This window comes from Rana temporaria, chromosome 12, assembly GCF_905171775.1.
Source record: "Rana temporaria chromosome 12, aRanTem1.1, whole genome shotgun sequence".
Lineage (NCBI taxonomy): Eukaryota > Metazoa > Chordata > Amphibia > Anura > Ranidae > Rana > Rana temporaria.
In genome coordinates this window covers 14,497,030-14,519,165 of record NC_053500.1, presented here as the reverse complement: position 1 = coordinate 14,519,165, position 22,136 = coordinate 14,497,030, and the positions used below count along the sequence as shown (strand labels likewise).

General features: G+C 42.8%; 1 protein-coding gene across 1 annotated transcript in view; it reads left to right on the top strand.

Moving 5' to 3' along the window:
* The first annotated feature begins 454 nt into the window (after nucleotides 1-454).
* The window catches only part of ZBTB46 (zinc finger and BTB domain containing 46), a 96,502-nt gene continuing 74,820 nt past the window's right edge, over nucleotides 455-22,136 (top strand). The window contains exon 1 of the mRNA XM_040331299.1: nucleotides 455-550. The gene's annotated coding sequence lies outside the window, so the exon portion shown is untranslated. The remainder of the gene's footprint in view (nucleotides 551-22,136) is intronic.

Here is a 22,136-nt window from a genome sequence, read left to right as displayed (position 1 = left end):
GATGAGGGGGTAGGTCGGAGGATGGCACTGGGGCAGTGTGAAGGACGGAGGGGGTGGCAGGGAGAACAGACACATCATAACCAACTGGGGTAAGAAGCAGCCCTGACCCTGAATGGCATTTCCCTTAGTCACGTGTCCCTTGATTCTCCCACGTGGTTCTTATTCCCAAATCCCACCCATCGCAGACAGCCTCGTCCTCTCGGTGGCTGACATAAGGGCGTGGCCTCAATCTGAAGGGTGGGACTACCCCGATGTCCGAACGAATGACTCCCGGGAGCGTGGGCGTGCCTCTTTGAACTTCCCGCCCCCATGATGCTTTTCCGCCCTTCTTTACCTTTCCCCGCCCGAGTTGGGAGGGAAGAAGGGCCGTGTCTCTACTCTGAACCAATGGGAAGCGTTTAGGGGCATGGCCTCTCACTCTGTCTGAGGCTGGAGACGCCACGCCCCCCGGCTGGCTGTGCTGCGCCTTGTCACCTCCCCCAGCGCCGTCTGACAGTGTCGGGAACGCGCAGCGGAGACAGACAGCGGAGTGGCCGGAGACTGGACACAGGTAGAGGAACCGGGAGGAGGAGGGGGGACCGGGCTCCGCTGTGGATTATCGTGTCTGTCACCGGGGAGGGGGCGGGGTCATCATTATTTGTACCGATCTCCTATAGATGTGCAATGCACACTGTCCACACTGATCCCCTCCATATAGATACAATGTATACTGTCCACACTGATCCCCTCCATATAGATACAATGTATACTGTCCACACTGATCCCCTATACATAGATACAATGCACACTGTCCACACTCATCCCCTGTATATAGATACAATGCACACTGTCCACACTGATCCCCTATACATAGATACAATGCACACTGTCCACACTGATCCCCTATACATAGATACAATGTATACTGTCCACACTGATCCCCCTATATATATATATATAGATAGATACAATGTATACTGTCCACACTGATCCCCTATACATAGATACAATGTATACTGTCCACACTGATCCCCTATACATAGATACAATGCACACTGTCCACACTGATCCCCTATATGTAGATACAATGCACACTGTCCACACTGATCCCCCTATATATATATATAGATAGATACAATGTATACTGTCCACACTGATCCCCTATACATAGATACAATGCACACTGTCCACACTGATCCCCTATATATTTATAGATACAATGTATACTGTCCACACTGATCCCCTATACATAGATACAATGCACACTGTCCACACTGATCCCCTATACATAGATACAATGTATACTGTCCACACTGATCCCCTATACATAGATACAATGCACACTGTCCACACTGATCCCCCTATATATATACATAGATACAATGTATACTGTCCACACTGATCCCCTATACATAGATACAATGCACACTGTCCACACTGATCCCCTATACATAGATACAATGTATACTGTCCACACTGATCCCCTATACATAGATACAATGCACACTGTCCACACTGATCCCCTCCATATAGATACAATGTATACTGTCCACACTGATCCCCTATATGTAGATACAATGTATACTGTCCACACTGATCCCCTCCATATAGATACAATGTATACCGTCCACACTGATCCCCTATACATAGATACAATGTATACCGTCCACACTGATCCCCTATATGTAGATACAATGTATACTGTCCACACTGATCCCCTATATGTAGATACAATGTATACTGTCCACACTGATCCCCTATATGTAGATACAATGTATACTGTCCACACTGATCCCCTCCATATAGATACAATGTATACCGTCCACACTGATCCCCTGTATATAGATACAATGTATACTGTCCACACTGATCCCCTATATGTAGATACAATGTATACCGTCCACACTGATCCCCTCCATATAGATACAATGTATACTGTCCACACTGATCCCCTATATATAGATACAATGTATACCGTCCACACTGATCCCCTATATATAGATACAATGTATACCGTCCACACTGATCCCCTATATGTAGATACAATGTATACCGTCCACACTGATCCCCTATATGTAGATACAATGTATACCGTCCACACTGATCCCCTATATGTAGATACAATGTATACTGTCCACACTGATCCCCTATATATAGATACAATGTATACTGTCCACACTGATCCCCTATATGTAGATACAATGTATACTGTCCACACTGATCCCCTATATATAGATACAATGTATACCGTCCACGCTGATCCCCTATATATAGATACAATGTATACTGTCCACACTGATCCCCTATATGCAGATACAATGTATACTGTCCACACTGATCCCCTATATGCAGATACAATGTATACTGTCCACACTGATCCCCTATATGTAGATACAATGTATACCGTCCACACTGATCCCCTATATGTAGATACAATGTATACCGTCCACACTGATCCCCTATATGTAGATACAATGTATACTGTCCACACTGATCCCCTATATATAGATACAATGTATACCGTCCACACTGATCCCCTATATATAGATACAATGTATACTGTCCACACTGATCCCCTATATGCAGATACAATGTATACTGTCCACACTGATCCCCTATATGCAGATACAATGTATACTGTCCACACCGATCCCCTATATATAAATACAATGTGTCTCTGTATACTGTCCACACTGATCTCCTATAGATGTATACTGTCTGCACTTATCTCCTATATATAGATACAATGTATGTGTGTGACTCGGGAGATCATCTCTGTGTATTTTTTCCCACACCGATCTTCTATATATACAATGTATCTCTGTGTATACTGTCAGCACTGACCCCCTATATGTACATTGTATGTGTGACTGGGGACTTTATCTCTGTGTATACTGTCCACCGCCCTATAGATACAATGTATCTCTGTGTATACTGTCCATGCTGATCTCCTATAGATACAGTGTATCTCTGTGTATACTGTCCATGCTGATCTCCTATAGATACAATGTATCTCTGTGTATACTGTCCATGCTGATCTCCTATAGATACAATGTATCTCTGTGTATACTGTCCATGCTGATCTCCTATAGATACAATGTATCTCTGTGTATACTGTCCATGCTGATCTCCTATAGATACAGTGTATCTCTGTGTATACTGTCCATGCTGATCTCCTATAGATACAGTGTATCTCTGTGTATACTGTCCATGCTGATCTCCTATAGATACAGTGTATCTCTGTGTATACTGTCCATGCTGATCTCCTATAGATACAGTGTATCTCTGTGTATACTGTCCATGCTGATCTCCTATAGATACAGTGTATCTCTGTGTATACTGTCCATGCTGATCTCCTATAGATACAGTGTATCTCTGTGTATACTGTCCATGCTGATCTCCTATAGATACAGTGTATCTCTGTGTATACTGTCCATGCTGATCTCCTATAGATACAATGTATCTCTGTGTATACTGTCAGCACTGACCCCCTATATGTACATTGTATGTGTGACTGGGGACATTATCTCTGTGTATACTGTCCATGCTGATCTCCTATAGATACAGTGTATCTCTGTGTATACTGTCCATGCTGATCTCCTATAGATACAGTGTATCTCTGTGTATACTGTCCATGCTGATCTCCTATAGATACAGTGTATCTCTGTGTATACTGTCCATGCTGATCTCCTATAGATACAGTGTATCTCTGTGTATACTGTCAGCACTGCTACTGTATGGATACACTGCATGTGTGTGACTGGGGGATCATATATGTGTATACTGTCCACAATACAATGTATAGGGGGAAGTGTGTGTGTGTGTGACCAGGGAGGATGATCTCTGTGTATACTGTCCACACTAATCCATTATAGATGATTGGGGCACTGTGTGTATATGACTGGGGATACCCCCCCTCTGTGTATACTGTCCACACTGATCCCTTATAGATACAATGTATCTCTGTGTATACTGTCCACACTGATCCCTTATATATGTGTGTCTATGGGGCTCATTCAGGACACAGGGAATATATACATCACACACTCGGTACATCATGTGTGTATGGTGGAGTTTGTATAATGTATGGGAACTGTATGTGGATATAAGGAGTCACTGTGTGTATAATGTATAGGGAGGGGGGAGGGATCATTACAACATGTGTATAATGTACAGGGAACACTGTGTGTATAATGTATAGGGAGGGGGGAGGGATCATTACAACATGTGTATAATGTACAGGGAACACTGTGTGTATAATGTATAGGGAGGGGGGAGGGATCATTACAACATGTGTATAATGTACAGGGAACACTGTGTGTATAATGTATAGGGAGGGGGGAGGGATCATTACATGTATATAATGTACAGGGAACTCTGTGTGTATAATGTATAGGGAGGGGGGATACTTTGTTTTTAATATAAGATTTATAAGCAGTGTATGGAGAATGCTATATGTATGTGTGTAAGGGGCATTGTAAATAAAATGTAGGGGTTCACCCTGTGTATATATTGTAGGGGCTCACCCTGTGTGTATATTGTAGGGGCTCACCCTGTGTATATATTGTAGGGGCTCACCCTGTGTATATATTGTAGGGGCTCACCCTGTGTATATATTGTAGGGGCTCACCCTGTGTATATATTGTAGGGGCTCACCCTGTGTGTATATTGTAGAGGCTCACCCTGTGTATATATTGTAGGGGTTCACCCTGTGTATATATTGTAGGGGCTCACCCTGTGTATATATTGTAGGGGCTCACCCTGTGTGTATATTGTAGGGGCTCACCCTGTGTATATATTGTAGGGGCTCACCCTGTGTATATATTGTAGGGGCTCACCCTGTGTGTATATTGTAGGGGCTCACCCTGTGTATATATTGTAGAGGCTCACCCTGTGTATATATTGTAGGGGTTCACCCTGTGTATATATTGTAGGGGCTCACCCTGTGTGTATATTGTAGGGGTTCACCCTGTGTATATATTGTAGGGGCTCACCCTGTGTATATATTGTAGGGGCTCACCCTGTGTATATATTGTAGGGGCTCACCCTGTGTATATATTGTAGGGGCTCACCCTGTGTATATATTGTAGGGGCTCACCCTGTGTGTATATTGTAGGGGCTCACCCTGTGTATATATTGTAGGGGTTCGCCCTATGTATATATTGTAGGGGCTCACCCTGTGTATATATTGTAGGGGCTCACTATGTGTATATATTGTAGGGGTTCACCCTGTGTATATATTGTAGGGGCTCACCCTGTGTATATATTGTAGGGGTTCACCCTGTGTATATATTGTAGGGGCTCACCCTGTGTATATATTGTAGGGGCTCACCCTGTGTATATATTGTAGGGGTTCGCCCTATGTATATATTGTAGGGGCTCACCCTGTGTATATATTGTAGGGGCTCACCCTGTGTATATATTGTAGGGGCTCACTATGTGTATATATTGTAGGGGTTCACCCTGTGTATATATTGTAGGGGCTCACCCTGTGTATATATTGTAGGGGTTCACCCTGTGTCTATATTGTAGGGGCTCACCCTGTGTATATATTGTAGGGGCTCACCCTGTGTATATATTGTAGGGGCTCACCCTGTGTATATATTGTAGGGGCTCACCATGTGTGTATATATTGTAGGGGTTCACCCTGTGTGTATATTGTAGGGGCTCACCCTGTGTATATATTGTAGGGGCTCACCCTGTGTATATATTGTAGGGGTTCACCCTGTGTGTATATTGTAGGGGCTCACCCTGTGTGTATATTGTAGAGGCTCACCCTGTGTGTATATTGTAGGGGCTCACCCTGTGTGTATATTGTAGGGGCTCACCCTGTGTATATATTGTAGGGGCTCACCCTGTGTATATATTGTAGGGGCTCACCCTGTGTATATATTGTAGGGGCTCACCCTGTGTCTATATTGTAGGGGTTCACCCTGTGTGTATATTGTAGGGGCTCACCCTGTGTGTATATTGTAGGGGCTCACCCTGTGTATATATTGTAGGGGCTCACCCTGTGTATATATTGTAGGGGCTCACCCTGTGTATATATTGTAGGGGCTCACCCTGTGTCTATATTGTAGGGGCTCACCCTGTGTATATATTGTAGGGGCTCACCCTGTGTCTATATTGTAGGGGTTCACCCTGTGTGTATATTGTAGGGGCTCACCCTGTGTGTATATTGTAGGGGCTCACCCTGTGTGTATATTGTAGGGGCTCACCCTGTGTATATATTGTAGGGGCTCACCATGTGTATATATTGTAGGGGCTCACCCTGTGTGTATATTGTAGGGGCTCACCCTGTGTATATATTGTAGGGGCTCACCCTGTGTATATATTGTAGGGGCTCACCCTGTGTATATATTGTAGGGGTTCACCCTGTGTATATATTGTAGGGGCTCACCCTGTGTCTATATTGTAGGGGCTCACCCTGTGTCTATATTGTAGGGGCTCACCCTGTGTCTATATTGTAGGGGCTCACCCTGTGTATATATTGTAGGGGCTCACCCTGTGTATATATTGTAGGGGCTCACCCTGTGTGTATATTGTAGGGGCTCACCATGTGTATATATTGTAGGGGCTCACCCTGTGTATATATTGTAGGGGCTCACCCTGTGTGTATATTGTAGGGGCTCACCCTGTGTGTATATTGTAGGGGCTCACCCTGTGTATATATTGTAGGGGCTCACCATGTGTATATATTGTAGGGGCTCACCCTGTGTGTATATTGTAGGGGCTCACCCTGTGTATATATTGTAGGGGCTCACCCTGTGTATATATTGTAGGGGCTCACCCTGTGTATATATTGTAGGGGCTCACCCTGTGTCTATATTGTAGGGGCTCACCCTGTGTATATATTGTAGGGGCTCACTATGTGTATATATTGTAGGGGCTCACCCTGTGTATATATTGTAGGGGCTCACTATGTGTATATATTGTAGGGGCTCACCCTGTGTATATATTGTAGGGGCTCACCCTGTGTATATATTGTAGGGGATCACCCTGTGTATATATTGTAGGGGCTCACCCTGTGTGTATATTGTAGGGGCTCACCATGTGTATATATTGTAGGGGCTCACCCTGTGTCTATATTGTAGGGGCTCACCATGTGTATATATTGTAGGGGCTCACCCTGTGTATATATTGTAGGGGCTCACCCTGTGTGTATATTGTAGGGGCTCACCCTGTGTGTATATTGTAGGGGCTCAGTATGTGTATACAGTTAAACCTTGGTTTGAGAGTAACTTGGTTTGAGAGCGTTTTGCAGGATGAGCAAAATGTCTTAATACATTTTGTCTTGATATACAAGCGATGTCTTGATATAAGAGCAGCGTCATGTCACAACTGGGTATAAAAGAGAAGAGAGGAGCCTCTAAGTGTAGCAATATTAAAGGCAAGTTTTTTTTTCTTAAAAAATAAAAATAAAAAAAAAATAACAAACCTGATATACTTACCTGCTCTGTGTAATGGTTTTGCACAGAGCAGCCCCGATCCTCCTCTTCTGGGGGCTCCCTGCAGGCGCTCCTGGCCCCTCCCTCCTGCCGAGTGCCCCCACAGCAAACAGCTCGCTGTGGGGGCACCCGAGCAGAGCCACTGCCCTGTCTGTCCATTCAAACGTAGAGCTGTGTATGGCCCCATCCCTCTCTCTTTTCATTGGCTCACTGGCCTTGATTGACACAAAGGGGCTCCCACTGCTGTTTTTAGCCAATAAGGAGGGAGAGTCCCCAAAGAGCCGCGCCTCTTGCACATCACAAGGTAAGTATTGAGGAGCTGCATACAGTAGTTTTTTTTTACTTTTAAAGAATGCGTTAAGATAAAAAAAAATGTTTGGGCCTTTAGAACCACTTTAATGTGTTTCTGTGAATTTTTTATGTACATGCCAGTTCTGTATAGCAAATCTAAAATATGAATCCCCTAAAAAGAGGTGGTAATGTCTGTGTTTCCTGTTTTGGGGCGTTAATTTTAATATGAAGGGGACAGGTCAGTATATCTTATCTTCTTAGGATATATGCAAGACCACAAAATGCATTTTTTTTTTTATTATTATTATTATTATAATTTTTTGTCTTTTCTTTTCTTTTTTTTTTATTCTTTATTTTTTTTCTTTTTTTTATAATTAATAATATTTTTATTTATTTATTTTTCCTTTTCTTTTTTTAAATTTATGATTTTTTTTATTATTATAATTTTTTGTCTTTTCTTTTCTTTTTTTTTTATTAATTTTTTTTTTCTTTTCTTTTTTTATAATTAATAATATTTTGATTTATTTCTTTTTCCTTTTCTTTTTTTAAATAATGATTTTTTTTATTATTATTATTATTATAATTTTTTGTCTTTTCTTTTCTTTTCTTTTTTTTTTCTTTTTTTTATAATTAATAATATTTTTATTTATTTATTTTTCCTTTTCTTTTTTTAAACTTATGATTTTTTTTATTATATTATAATTTTTTTGTCTTTTCTTTTCTTTTTTTTTTATTCTTTTTTTATAATTAATAATATTGTTATTTATTTTTTTTTTTCTTTTATTTTTTTTTAAATTAATGATTTTTTTTATTATTATTATAATTTTTTGTCTTTTCTTTTCTTCTTTTTCTTTTATTTTTTTATAATTAATAATATTTTTATTTATTTATTTTTTCTTTTCTTTTTTTAAATTAATGATTTTTTTTTTTTTTTTTTTTAAATCTTGATCAGACAGTAACCAAATACTTACACCTAAAGAAAGCCTCTCTTTACTCGTTGATATTTAACAGCCCAGAAGGATGCTAATTGTAAGCTCTTTGGGTCAGCTTCAGATTTTCCCACACCTTACCTGGTGTCTAACATAACGGATCCTTTTATTAGCTTCCTTACTAATCTCCATCAAAGGTGACATTGCACTCATAAACGTACGTTTGTGTAAACTGATCACAGATTTTGAAGATGCGTCTTACTCAGCGTGGGTGGGGGGGGGGGGGGTTTTGCATGACGCTGCTGGGCGTGGGTTTATAAGCCGCGTTTATTGCTCTTGTGTGTGGAGTAGGAGGGGACGAGGTGAGTTGTGGTTTGTCCAATTGTCGTAAAAATCGAATTGATACTGGAAGTGTGTTTAAAGGGTTAGTCTGCTCAAAACTTGTATTTCAGTTTGGGTGGATATATACCGTATTTATCGCGGTATAACGCGCTCCCGCGTATACCGCGCACCCCTAAAGTTGCTCCGAATCCTGTGGAAAAAAAGTTTTTTTTGTACTTACAGTTTTGGTGTCTTGCGCGGCGTCCATCAGCGGCCTCGTCGGGTCCGGCGTCCGTCTGCGGCTTCGGGTGTCCTCTTCGTCGGGTACGGCGTCCGTGTGCGGCTTCGGGTGTCCTCTTCGTCGGGTCCGGCGTCCGTCTGCGGCTTCGGGTGTCCTCTTCGTCGGGTCCGGCGTCCTTCTGCGGCTTCGGGTGTCCTCTTCGTCAGGTCCGTCTGCGGCTTCGGGTGTCCTCTTCGTCGGGTGCGGCGTCCTTGCGTCCTCCCCGCTCGTTTCCCGCGCCGACTTTGAATACTGCGCCGACATATACACAGCGCAGTACACTCGTGTATTGTCGGGCAGGCTTGGCAACTCTCGCGCTGACGTCCTGTACGTCCAGGACGTGAGCGCGGAAGGAGCCGAGACTGCCCGACTATCCCCTTGTGTACTGCGCTCGGTATATGTCGGCGCAGTATTCAAACTCGGCGTGGGTATCGGCGTATATCGCACACCCACGATTTTGCCCTGATTTTCAGGGCAAAAAAGTGCGCTGTATACGCCGATAAATACGGTATATATATATATATATATATATATATATATATATATATATATATATATATATATATATATAAAATAAATCAGGGGTAGGCTCCAGGTTGCCTACCCCTGCTGTGCATGGACCAGTCATCCATGTCCTCCGCTTTTCTCAGCAGGACATTAAGCAGAGCAGGCTCTGTCCGCGTCCGCTCTGCAGAGTGTACATTAAGGGTAGGCAAACTGGGGGGCCCTCGAGCTGTTGATGCCCATAAGGCATTGCAAGGCTGGCATTTACAATTACTCTCAGAGGCATGATGGGGCTTGTAGTTCTGCAACAGCTGGAGGTCCCCAGCTTGCCTACCCCTGGGATAAGTCATGCAATGGCTGCTTTATATTTTGGGGGAATTTGCATGCTGAGATCTCGCTGCTGGAATTTCCAACTCTGGTACACCCGCCAGTGTTAAAAAAAATAAAAATATAAATAAAATAAAATAATAATCTAACATCACCAATGACCTAACCAAGATACGTAGGCGAAACTGATGTGGGCATCTTTCTGCATGAGTCTCCTGGAACTAGAATCCTCCAGTTGGAAATTGAAAGTGTATTTATAGCCCAAACTATTTTCTACGATAGTTGGCAGGGTTCACCCTGCTAGTAGAGCTGCATGATTAAAGGGGTTGTAAAGGTAAAAAATGTTTTTCCTAAAAATCTTCCTTTACCTTAGTGCAGTCCTCCTTCACTTACCTCATCCTTCCATTTTGCTTTTAAATGTCCTTATTTCTTCTGAGAAATCCTCACTTCCTGTTCTTCTGCATGTAACTCCACACAGTAATGCGAGGCTTTCTCCCTGGTGTGGAGTGACGTGCTCGCCCCCTCCCTTGGACTACAGGAGTGTCAGGACGCCCACTAACACACAGGTCCTTTCTCTATCTGCAATATAGAGAGTGTCCTGACTCTTCTGAGGTCCAGGGGAGGGGGCGAGCACGACACTCCACACCAGGGAGAAAGCCTCGCATTACTGTGTGTAGTTACAGACAGAAGAACAGGAAGTGAGGATTTCGCAGAAGAAATAAGGACATTTAAAAGCAAAATGGAAGGATGAGGTAAGTGAAGGTGGACTGCACTAAGGTAAAGGAAGAGATTTAGAAAAAAAAATACTTTTACAACTCCTTTTAATCTTTAAAAAAAGAAAAAAAAATTGCCATCTTGATTCAACTCCCCTCACGATCTTAATCCAGCATTTCCATGATTCATGTAACCAGGCAGAACAGTTTCCTGCTAACAGCTGTCAAAAAATAAAAATAAAAAAAAGCTGGAAAAGTAATAATTAATAACAAACCTAGGGGGCGATTTACTAAAACTGGAGCACTCAGAATCTGGTGCAGCTGTGCATGGTAGCCAATCGGCTTCTAACTTCCGCTTTGGTCAATAAACTTTGGCGATGAAACCTGGAAGCTGATTGGGTTTTTATGCAGAGCTGCACCAGATTTTGCACACTCGGTTTGGTAAATAACCCCCCCCACTGTATCATTCCGTTCTTTTAGATATCAGAGGGATAAACTGTGGTCTGCAAATGAGGTCAGTTTAACCACTTAAAGGGTAAGCCTTTTTCTGACACTTGTTGCTTACAAGTTAAAATCAGTGGGCCAGATTCACATATAACTGCGGCGGCGTAACGTATCGTAGATACGTTACACCGCCGCAAGTTTTCATCGCAAGTGCCTGATTCACCAAGCACTTGCGATGAAATCCTCCGCCGGCGGCCTCCGGCGCAAGGCGGGCCAATTTAAATGGGCGTGTGCCATTTAAATTAGGCGCGCTCCCGCGCCGGACCTACTGCGCATGCTCCGTTTCGTAATTCCCGTCGTGCTTTGCGCGCCGAGACGTCATTTTTTCCGAACGGTGACGCGCGTAGCGTAATTCCGTATTCCCGTACGGCTTACGCAAACGACATTATTTTTTAAATTTCGACGCGGGAACGACGGCCATACTTTATACAGCAATACGATTTCTGCGTAAAGTTAAGGCACCAAAAAAAACGACTAACTTTGCGACGGGAAACTAGACTAGCGGCGACGTAGCGAACGCGAAAATCCGTCGGGAATCGCCGTAACTCCTAATTTGCATACCCGACGCTGGTTTACGACGCAAACTCCCCCCCAGCGGCGGCCGCGGTACTGCATCCTAAGATCCGACAGTGTAAAACAATTACACCTGTCGGATCTTATGGATATCTATGCGTAACTGATTCTACCGTATGAATTGGCCGCATAGATAGAAACAGAGATACGACGGAGTATCAGGAGAAACGCCGTCGTATCTCTTCGGTGAATCTGGCCCAGTATTTTTTGCTAGAAAATTACTTAGAACCCCCAAAGATTGTGTGTGTGTGTGTGTGTGTGTTATATATATATATATATATATAATAGCGGAGACCCTAGAGAAGAAAATTGCAGTCGTTGCGATATTTCACACTGTCTTTGTGCAGCAGTCTTTCAAATGCAATTATTATTATTATTATTATTATTTAATTTTTTTTGGATAATGTGAAAGATGAGAGAATCGGCATCTTTATTTTAAGCAAAAAAATTGTGATTCTCGCTTTATCTTGCATTGTGCAGCTCTACCTGCTATTTTTTTTAGAAGTAAAAGTGAAAGTTTTGTTTTTGTTTTTTCCCCGTCTTTGTGCCTTTTTGAAGAATTTTCCTTCACTTCCTTTTACAGAGATGCAACAGGAAGTGGGGGGGGGGGAGTGAGAGAAAATATCCTCTTAGGCCACTTCGAGATGGGCGGCAGACTTTACCACGCTCTAAAAATCGATCTGTGGTAAATCGCTTTTCAGATTTGAGGTTGACAGCCAGTTTACAGGCGTTCCTTAGGCAATGCTGTCGTCTCTCCTGCATGCCTGTTTTTTTGATTCCCAGGAGAGATAACATTTTATCTCGGTGGGGATTTTGCATTGAAATATTGCGCCACCCCTGCCCAGCGTTTGCCAATTCTACTGACCGACTTGAATGATTTTTTTTCTATCTTGCTTTGTGAGAGAGCGCCTTATTAAAAGTTGTTTATCGCTTGTGTTTTTTATTTATTTTTGAAGGTTGGGTGAAACCATGGATTTTAGCTCGGTGTCAAGCTGTAGGTTATGTATCAATGCTGTTTCCTATGTTGCGTCAGTAAAAGAAATATTGCGCCACTCCTGCTATAGCCACATTTGGCATGTGGTTGGGTTCCAGTCCCATTGAATTCACTGGGTGAGTTTTGACCGGTGATCTGCCGATATGGTTCCGGCTATCGTGAAAGTTCCTTTAAGGACTGAGCAGGCGCAAACTTGCCGACGGAAATCTCATCGGTGCTCATTCGTTTTCTCATCGGAGCTCATTCGTTTTCTCATTGGAGCTCATTCGTTTTCTCATCGGAGCTCATTCGTTTTCTCATCGGCGCTCATCCGTTTTCTCATCGGCGCTCATCCGTTTTCTCATTGGAGCTCATTCGTTCTCTCATCGGAGCTCATTCGTCTTCTCATCGGAGCTCATTTGTTTTCTCATTGGAGCTCATTCGTCTTCTCATCGGAGCTCATTCGTTTTCTCATCGGAGCTCATTCGTCTTCTCATCGGAGCTCATTTGTTTTCTCATTGGAGCTCATTTGTTTTCTCATTGGAGCTCATTCGTCTTCTCATCGGAGCTCATTCGTTTTCTCATCAGAGCTCATTCGTCTTCTCATCGGAGCGCATTCGTTTTCTCATCGGAGCTCATTCGTTTTCTCATCGGTGCTCATTCGTTCTCTCATCGGTGCTCATTCGTTCTCTCTAATCGGTGCTCATTCGTTCTCTCTAATCGGTGCTCATTCGTTCTCTCATCGGTGCTCATTCGTTCTCTCTAATCGGTGCTCATTCGTTCTCTCATCGGTGCTCATTCGTTCTCTCTAATCGGTGCTCATTCGTTCTCTCTAATCGGTGCTCATTCGTTTTCTCATCGGAGCTCATTCGTTTTCTCATCGGAGCTCATTCGTTTTCTCATCGGTGCTCATTCGTTCTCTCTAATCGGTGCTCATTCGTTCTCTCTAATCGGTGCTCATTCGTTCTCTCATCGGAGCTCATTCGTTCTCTCATCGGAGCTCATTCGTTCTCTCATCGGTGCTCATTCGTTTTCTCATCGGTGCTCATTCGTTCTCTCATCGGTGCTCATTCGTTCTCTCATCGGAGCTCATTCGTTTTCTCATCGGTGCTCATTAGTTTTCTCATCGGTGCTCATTAGTTTTCTCATCGGAGCTCATTCGTTTTCTCATCGGAGCTCATTCGTTCTCTCATCGGAGCTCATTCGTTTTCTCATCGGAGCTCATTCGTTTTCTCATCGGAGCTCATTCGTTCTCTCATCGGAGCTCATTCGTTCTCTCATCGGAGCTCATTCGTTCTCTCATCGGAGCTCATTCGTTCTCTCATCGGAGCTCATTCGTTCTCTCATCGGAGCTCATTCGTTCTCTCATCGGAGCTCATTCGTTCTCTCATCGGGGCTCATTCGTTCTCTCATCGGAGCTCATTCGTTCTCTCATCGGAGCTCATTCGTTCTCTCATCGGAGCTCTTTTATTTTCTCATCGGTGCTCATTCGTTTTCTCATCGGAGCTCATTCGTTTTCTCATCGGAGCTCATTCGCTCTCTCATCGGAGCTCATTCGCTCTCTCATCGGTGCTCATTCGTTCTCTCATCGGAGCTCATTCGTTTTCTCATCGGAGCTCATTCGTTTTCTCATCGGAGCTCATTCGCTCTCTCATCGGAGCTCATTCGCTCTCTCATCGGTGCTCATTCGTTTTCTCATCGGAGCTCATTCGTTTTCTCATCGGTGCTCATTCGTTTTCTCATCGGAGCTCATTCGTTTTCTCATCGGAGCTCATTCGCTCTCTCATCGGTGCTCATTCGTTTTCTCATCGGAGCTCATTCGTTTTCTCATCGGAGCTCATTCGTTTTCTCATCGGTGCTCATTCGTTTTCTCATCGTAGCTCATCCAGTTTCTCTCTTCAGTGCTTGTGCGTTTCTCTTCAGCACTCGTCCGTTTTTCTCTTCAGCGCTCGTCCGTTTTTCTCTTCAGCGCTCGTCCGTTTTTCTCTTCAGCGCTCGTCTGTTTTCTCTTCAGCGCTCGTCTGTTTTCTCTTCAGCGCTCGTCTGTTTTCTCTTCAGCGCTCGTCTGTTTTCTCTTCAGCGCTCGTCTGTTTTCTCTTCAGCGCTCGTCTGTTTTCTCTTCAGCGCTCGTCTGTTTTCTCTTCAGCGCTCGTCTGTTTTCTCTTCAGCGCTCGTCTGTTTTCTCTTCAGCGCTAGTCCGTTTTTCTCTTCAGCGCTCGTCCGTTTTTCTCTTCAGAGCTCGTCCGTTTTTCTCTTCAGAGCTCGTCCGTTTCTCTCTTCAGCGCTCGTCCGTTTTTCTCTTCAGAGCTCGTCCGTTTTTCTCTTCAGCGCGCGTCCGTTTTTCTCTTCAGTGCTCGTCCGTTTCTCATCAGTGCTAATGCGTTTTTTTTTTCATCATATTATTTTTTTTTTTTTATTGTTTACATCCACTACCAATGCAAAAACAGATGAAAAACTGACTATTTGTTCAGTTAAATCACTTTGATCAGTTTTAAAAAAACAGAAGATGAGGGATGCGGATGATTGCGCATGTGAATACATGATCCTCCATGTATGTCCGTTTTTCCTAGTAGATGCATTGATATCCGTTTTTCCATGTAGATGCATTGATATCCGTTTTTCCATGTAGATGCCTTGGTATCCGTTTTTCCATGTAGATGCCTTGGTATCCGTTTTTCCATGTAGATGCCTTGGTATCCGTTTTTCCATGTAGATGCATTGATATCCGTTTTTCCATGTAGATGCATTGATATCCGTTTTTCCATGTAGATGCATTGATATCCGTTTTTCCATGTAGATGCATTGATATCCGTTTTTCCATGTAGATGCATTGATATCCGTTTTCCATGTAGATGCCTTGGTATCCGTTTTTCCATGTAGATGCCTTGGTATCCGTTTTTCCATGTAGATGCATTGATATCCGTTTTCCATGTAGATGCCTTGGTATCCGTTTTTCCATGTAGATGCATTGATATCCGTTTTTTCCATGTAGATGCCTTGGTATCCGTTTTTCCATGTAGATGCATTGATATCCGTTTTTCCATGTAGATGCCTTGGTATCAGTTTTTCCATGTAGATGCCTTGGTATCCGTTTTTCCATGTAGATGCATTGATATCCGTTTTCCATGTAGATGCCTTGGTATCCGTTTTTCCATGTAGATGCATTGATATCCGTTTTTCCATGTAGATGCCTTGGTATCAGTTTTTCCATGTAGATGCATTGATATCCGTTTTTCCATGTAGATGCCTTGGTATCAGTTTTTCCATGTAGATGCATTGATATCCGTTTTTCCATGTAGATGCCTTGGTATCAGTTTTTCCATGTAGATGCCTTGGTATCCGTTTTTCCATGTAGATGCATTGATATCCGTTTTCCATGTAGATGCCTTGGTATCCGTTTTTCCATGTAGATGCATTGATATCCGTTTTTCCATGTAGATGCCTTGGTATCAGTTTTTCCATGTAGATGCATTGATATCCGTTTTCCATGTAGATGCCTTGGTATCCGTTTTTCCATGTAGATGCATTGATATCCGTTTTTCCATGTAGATGCCTTGGTATCCGTTTTTCCATGTAGATGCATTGATATCCGTTTTTCCATGTAGATGCCTTGGTATCAGTTTTTCCATGTAGATGCCTTGGTATCCGTTTTTCCATGTAGATGCCTTGGTATCCGTTTTTCCATGTAGATGCCTTGGTATCCGTTTTTCCATGTAGATGCCTTGGTATCCGTTTTTCCATGTAGATGCCTTGATATCCGTTTTTCCATGTAGATGCATTGATATCCGTTTTTCCATGTAGATGCATTGATATCCGTCCTTCATCCCTCAATGGATGGATGGATGAAAGACGGACAGCATGTGTGAAAGGGGTCTAAAGAGTTTTATTACATTTTTTGCTCCTTTTAATATTTTGTTACATTATTTCCACCACTTACCAAAGGATCAGGGGAAACCTAAGTAGCAAAACGACTGTTAGAGATTTTCGGCAAGTAGAATTTTTTTTTTTTAATATGGGTGAGGCTTGATGGGATGAGTAGTTCCCCAGCAGTCTTGGTATACAGTACAGGTTTGTAGCTGGGGGAAGGTGAGAGTTGGGTGTGATGGTATACAGTACAGTTGTTTTTTTTTGGGGTTGCTAAGGTGTGCCGGTGTGGGGCAGGGTGGTGAGTGCTAAGCTTAGCAGAGAGGTGTTGTGTGCCAACATGAAGCCTCCTCCTCCCATTACACCCTTCCTCCCCCCCCCCCCCCCCGACTTTCACCTTTCCCTTATTTCTTCTTTTGTGTCTCTCCCGGTTTCCTCCCCCCCTCCTCCTCCTCCTTCCTGTAACCTCCACATGGGGAATTGGCTGAGGCTCATCTGCACCGTTCTCCCCCAGGGCTGAGCGCTGACAGAGGTATCTAGGCTACAGCCGGCGAAAAACCCAATCACTGCATTACCTGAGCCCGGGTACAGCAGCCGTGTGTGCCAGCTGCAGCCGGGCGCCATCCAGGGCAGACAAATTGAATTCTTCTTCCATACATAAAACACGCAACCCCCTTTTCTTGTCTTTAGTGCCTCTGTTAAAGCCATGATCACAGAAGTCATCTATAGCCAAACTATTTTTTTTTATACTTTTTTTTTTTTTTAAAGAGCCGCTGTCAGCCGACTGTGACCTGATCTGGAGATTTAGCTTCACTTCCTGTTCTGGAGATACAACAGGAAGAAAGGCAAGGGCCATAATATTTTGGATCACTTTCTATCATGGTTACAGTACTCGCCAAGATAAATGTAGAGGGTTCATTTTCCAAAAAAGGGGACGCAAAAAGCAATAATATCCTGGCAGAGGTTCTTGGCCTTCCATACTCCCTCCAAACCTTGAAAAAAATATTTTTGGGCTATATATGTATAAGCATTAACCTCTACAGCTCTGATCACCTCCTGCGGTTTTAATTTTTTTGCGCTATAAACAAAAAAAGATGGAAAATTTTGAGAAAAAAAACAAACAAAATTATTCACTTTCTGCTATAAAACGTCTAATAAAAAAAAAATCTAATTTCTTTATCAATTCTGCTACGTATTGTTGGTAAAATAAAAAAAAAAATCACAATAAGCGTACATTGAGGCAGGTGAAGGTGTTCGGTGTGTCCTCTGTTAGATACGGCACCTCATCCCTAAAACTGGTACAAGATAAGGGGGATGGAGGGGATTATTACGGTGCCTAGCAAACAAAAAAAAATGTAATACACGAGAAAAAACAATATATAAAAGAAGACAATGTTTTATTGTATATCAAGCATGTAGTTAGACGGAATTCCTGTGAAGTATACATTAACACTGAGGTAGAGCACAATTTCCCAACATGTTTCGCCAAAACGTGAAACGGCGAAACATGTCGGGGAAATTGTGCTATACCTCAGTGTTAATGTATACTTCACAGGAATTCCGTCTAACTACATGCTTGATATACAAAAAAACATTGTCTTCTTTTATATATTGTTTTTTCTCGTGTATTGCATTCTTTTTTGCTAGGCACCGTGATAATCCCCTCCATCCCCCTTATCTAATAAGCGTACATTGATTGGTTAGTGGCTACAAACTATGGGATGTATATCTGTTTTTTTAACAAGAGTGGCAGTCCTGCAAGCCAATCAGTGGGAAGTAAAGATGCTTAGGTTTGTTTTTAGAAGGAAGAGCGTTTAGGCTGGGCATCGCCATTGTGGTGCTTCTTACTAGGAGCCTGAAATACAGGCAGGAGGCGGGGCAGTGGCACGGAGTCTGTGGCACTGGTGGCTTCTAAAATGAGTTGTCACCCCCTCGTGCTGTTTGTGGCATCCTAGAGCTGGTGGTGTGTGTGTGCGTGTATATATGGCAACAAATCCTTGACCTGTACTGTAAACTGATGGCTACTTCTGTCCAACCCTCACCTAAAGTGGTCCTCTTGCCTATGCTTCCTGGATACTTCAAATCTGTGAAGAAAGACATCTTGGGACACTTACTGGCGGCTGCCAGGGTAGTTAGTGTAGCAATAAGTTGCTAAATGTTGTACCTTCATTAAATGTAACCATGTTGCTACACTTAAAGCGGGGGTTCACCCTTAGAGGGCACTTTTCCCCCTTCGCTTCCTGCTCGTTATTACTAGGGGAATCGGCTATTTATTTTAAAATATGTGCAGTACTTACCCGTTTACGAGACGCATCCTCTCCGTCGCTTCCGGGTATGGGCTTCGGGAATGGGCGTTCCTTCTTGATTGACAGGTTTCCGAGAGGCTTCCGACGGTCGCATCCATCGCGTCACGATTTTCCGAAAGAAGCCGAACGTCGGTGCGCAGGTGCAGTATAGAGCCGCACCGACGTTCGGCTTCTTTCGGCTACGAGTGACGCGATGGATGCGACCGTCGGAAGCCTCTCGGAAGAATGTCAATCAAGAAGGAACGCCCGCTCCCGAAGACCATACCCGGAAGCGACGGAAGAAGATGCAGCTCGAAAACGGGTAAGTACTGCACCTATTTTAATACAAATAGCCGATTCCCCTAGACCGAACGAGCAGGAATCTAGGGGAAGAAAAAAAAAAATTTTAGAAATGGGTGAACTCCCGCTTTAAGAGGCTCCTCTCTTCTTTTTTATACTCAGTTGTGACATGACGCTACTCTTATATCAAGACATCGCTTGTATATCAAGGCAAAATTTATTAAAAATGTTTACTTGTCTTGCAAAACGCTCTCAAACCAAGGTTTTTTCTGTACTTATAACACTTTTTCGTTGCCCTTTTCCCCACATTGAAGTATCTCGCTAAGCTATTTTTGAAGTCTCTTGCCTATAGTGCTAATATGTATCCCTTGACTTCAATGTAACCACCTGTTCTTTTTTTTCATTTTTATTTATTTTTTGATCTTCCTATTTTGAACATGTATACGCTAATGCCGCGTACACGCGATCGGAAATTCCGACAAGAAAACCGTGGATTTTTTTTACGACGGAATGTTGGCTCAAACTTGTGTTGCATACACACGGTCACACAAAATTCAGACCGTCAAGAATGCGTGACGTACAAAAATGAAGTTCAATGCTTCCGACAATGCGTCGACTTGATTCCGAGCATGCGTGGTTTTTGGTGCGTCGGAATTTCCTCCAAGAACTTTTCTTGTCGGAAAATTTGAGAACCAGCTCTCCAATTTTTCTTGCCGGACAGAAAAATTTCCGACAGAGCCTATACACGGTCGAAATTTCCGACCAAAAGCTCACATCGGACTTTTCTTGTCGGAATTTCCGATTGTGTGTACCCGTGTATGTCCAAATGGACTTTTGCATCTGTTCCTACTTGGTGGTGTTCTATCTTTTTTGCATCTCTCAATAAAATAAGATTGAAGTAAATAAAGGGGCATAAGGGGTATAGTAGTAACTGAAGAAACGCGCTAAAGTTTCCCTGTAAGGGGGCACAGAGCCAGGACCTCTGTGAGCGGAAGGGCTGTTGCCTGGCCTTGTGCATTATATAAATCTATATAATATAGACAATAAAAAAAATATATATATATATATATATATATATATATATATATATATATATATATATATATATATATATATATATATATATATATAATCTCTGGAGTGTAATAAGTAAATTGTGGCATCTGCTCACAGAAACAGAGGAAACTGGGCCAGTATCTCCATGTGGGACGGATATCTGGGGCGCACTGTGCTCCTGCCAGCTGCCCTTCTTCTCATTACCAGCTCTGATTGACGCCTCTGTTGTACCTACCCAGCCAGCCAGGCACTACTTCAGACCTGACCGCATAAGTGATTCCAAAATTAAAAACTTTACTTTAAAAAAAGAAATATATATATATATATATATATATATATATATATATATATATATATATATATATATATATATATATATATATATATATATATATATATATATATATATATATATATATATATATATATATATATATATATTTTTTTTTTTATTCTTCCATGCCTGTGCCAGTCAAACACGGGGCTGCCCATCTTTCTCTCTGTGTGGTCTTGCCTCCCCTTCCTAGGATCAGAGGATCTATTCCTACTCTGGGTGCTTTAGGCAAAACCCTTCAAATGCTCAGAGGTTTTTAGATATTGTACTATTGCTTTTTAACAGTATGGAGCTCGGCTGGGGGTTTTCTTGAAAGACGATGCTTGGTACAAGGCACATTTATGTATTAATGGTTTACAGGCATTTATAATGTGCAGACCATTTACACAGTGCTTTACATATTGTATATTGACATCAGGAGCTTACACTCTAAAGTGTTATTAGCGAGCTTGTAGTCCACAGAAATTTAAAGTAAAATCCCTGCCTAACACTAACTACCCCTAAAAATGTTCCTCTCCCTCCTTCTGCTACCTATGCTGTAACCTGTGTAAACATTTTTTTTTATATACTTGCCTATTTTTAGTCCAGCCAAGTGGCCTAGTTCCCTGTGGCTGCAGGGAAGAAGAGGAATCACAGACAACAGCTGGGAGAGCCTATAGGTGACATCGCTGCTCTCGGATTTCCCAGCCGTTGTCGAATGCTCTCCTCTTCTTCCCTGCAGCTGTGGCTGACTGACACAAGGAGTCACGTGACTGGACCAGAGCAGGCTGAAAATAGGTAAGTCACGTGACTCCTGCAGCTGCTGGGGAGAGGAGAGCTTTCTTTGTTCCTCTGCTATCGGCATGAATCACTTTTAACAAGTTTTCCTGACACCAAGAGAAAAATAGGTGACTGGTGGATGCTCCAGCTGATTGACAACCTCAGCTCTGTTCCTGTGTGAAGTGGGGGTGTGTCTCTCCCCTCCAATCCACTTTCAGAGTTCTCTTCTTTGAGCTCTGCAGAGTGGGACTTCAGCTCTCCGCCCCCTTTTTTCTGAAAGCTCAAAGTGTATGAATTTGCCACTTTGGCTGTACAGTAGACGGGGGGCTGCAGATAGACAGGTACAAATTATGTGCATCACCTGAGGCCAGTCACTTCACAGGGAATATGGAAGGGTTTACAACCATTTAAGGCTGTGCTTTTAGTCGGCCTCATGTAAGGCGGGTGGGCTCAGACACCCAGACTCTGATGGTTTGACCTCCTAAATTGCGCATTCGCTACTGCAAAGGATGGCGAGACGAAAGCAAGTTGATTTGTTGGTCGGTTGGACATAACTTTATCAACTTCCTTTTTTTTTTTTTTTACGTGTGTACCGCTTTTTCACTGAAAAGGAGCCCCCCCCTTAAAATAAACCATACTGTAGTTTATTGGTGTCCAAGGATCAGTTACAATAATATGTAGGTCGTCGCTGATGTT